The sequence below is a fragment of the Tarenaya hassleriana genome, unplaced genomic scaffold, assembly GCF_000463585.1.
Source record: "Tarenaya hassleriana unplaced genomic scaffold, ASM46358v1 Cleome8, whole genome shotgun sequence".
Classification (NCBI taxonomy): Eukaryota; Viridiplantae; Streptophyta; class Magnoliopsida; order Brassicales; family Cleomaceae; genus Tarenaya; species Tarenaya hassleriana.
This window is the reverse complement of record NW_010970490.1, coordinates 1,595,947-1,598,122: the sequence shown is the minus strand read 5'-3', so window position 1 is coordinate 1,598,122 and position 2,176 is coordinate 1,595,947.

Sequence of the window (2,176 nt, the reverse complement as noted above, 5' to 3'; positions counted from 1 at the left end):
AAAAACAGAGAAAAGAGAGGGAGAGGAGAAACAGAGAGAAAGGGGCGAAAACCAGGGAGAATCGACACAAGGGAAGCTCGGGAAAACAAGGGGAGGCATCCCTAGAGTGTGTAAAAGAGATTTTCGGCGAGGATCAGACAGGAAAACACCACGAGATCCCGTCAAAACCAGATCTGAGCTGAAACAGAGGTGAGTGGCTTGAGTTGTTTCTGTGTAAGCTCGTTTTCATCGATGTGATTGTGTTATCTCGATGATTTGCTGCTTGTATTGGTTAGAGGAGATTTCAATGAAGATTTAGCAACAAACCACGCATGATTTGGTTGAAAAATGAGTGAGATATGATTGAATGAAGACTGAAGAAAAACAGGAAATTACAGAACGAGAATCTGTCTTGCCAAATTACGAATCCTTTTTCACCGTGTTACTGAAGTAATTCAATAATTGGTTGCTTGGGCTAGATAGAGGACATTTCAATGAACATTTAGCAACAAACGGAACTGAATTTGGTTGAGAAATGAGGGAGATATGGCCAAACGAAGCGAAAATAATTTAAATAATTTATACGGGAATCGGGGTATTACAAATCCTCCCCCCTTAAAAAGAATTCGTCCTCGAATTCAGAATGTCATCATATCACCAAGATTTCCTCGCATTCGGTATCACAACCAAAACATATCCATATCGTCACATTATCTCACGAATGAGTCTAATACAAACCCATGTCATACATAAGAGTTCGTAGCAGTTTCTTGATCTTCCGATCCACGATCTGCAGCGGCTCATCTCTAAAACGTGTAGCCTCCGTAAACTCCAACTCTTGGGGTTGTAACACGTGAGAAGGGTCCGCTACATATCTCTGCAGCATCGATACGTGAAACACATCATGAATATTGCCCAGCTCCGGTGGCAATCCAAGACGGTATGCCACAGCTCCTACTCTCGCGATCACGGGGTAAGGTCCGATGTATCGCGGCTTCAGCTTCCCACTCTGCCCGAACCTCGCATGACCCCGCATCGCCTGTACTCGGAGAAAGGCATAATCTCCGATCTCAAGCGCGAAGTCTCGTCTCCGCTGATCGGCATACGACTTCTGCCGATCCTGCGCCGTCTTCAGATGGGCGCGAATCCTCCGTATCACCTCTGTGGTCTCCTCCACAATCTCCGGCCCGAACTCTCGGCGCTCGCCAATCTCCGTCCAACACAACGGTGTCTTGCACGGTCGCCCGTACAAGGCCTCGTATGGAGATACTCCGATACTCGTGTGATGACTGTTGTTGTACGCAACTCGCACAACGTCATGTACTGGTCCCACGGGGGTCCCCACTCCATGATACAGGCTCTGAGCATGTCTTCTAGAGTCTGTATAGTCCGTTCCGACTGACCGTCTGTCTGAGGATGGTATGCTGTACTCATCTTGAGCTTCGACCCCAGTGCCTCCTGAATCGCCTTCCACAAGCGGGATGTAAATCGAGCGTCTCTATCCGATATGATCTCGTTCGGAACTCCATGAAGACGTACGATCTCATCGATGTAAATCTGCGCCAACCGCTCAATCGAATACTCCTGTCGAATGGAGATGAAATGAGCAGATTTGGTTAGTCGGTCCACGACTACCCAAATGGCGTTCTTCTTGCTGGGCGTGAGCGGTAATCCGACCACGATGTCCATGGCGATCGAATCCCATTTCCATTCGGGTATCTCCAGCGGTTGTAGCTTTCCTCCAGGCATCTGTCGCTCTGCCTTCACCTGCTGGCAAGTGAGGCATCTCGCTACGTAGTCCTCCACATCCCTCTTGATCCTTGGCCAAGTATACCACTGTCGTAGACCCTGATACATCTTGCTCGCCCCTGGATGTATCGCCAACCTCGACTGATGAGCCTCTGACAAAATCTCCTGTCTCAGCTCCATATCATCGGGCACACATAGTCGGTTCCCAAGTCGCATTGCGCCCTGCTCGTCGATGCAATAGCCCTTCAGGCTATATTCCTTAATGCGATCCATGCGTCGAGCGAGTAGTGGATCACCGCTCTATCCCCTTATCACACGTTCTATCAGAGTCAGTGTCGACTCGTCTGCCGTCAACGAGAGATGTCCTAACATCGCAGTCAACTCAGCGGCATTGCTGCGAGATGAGGTGACAACACGTATGGCCGCTAATATCTTCTTTCGGCTAAGA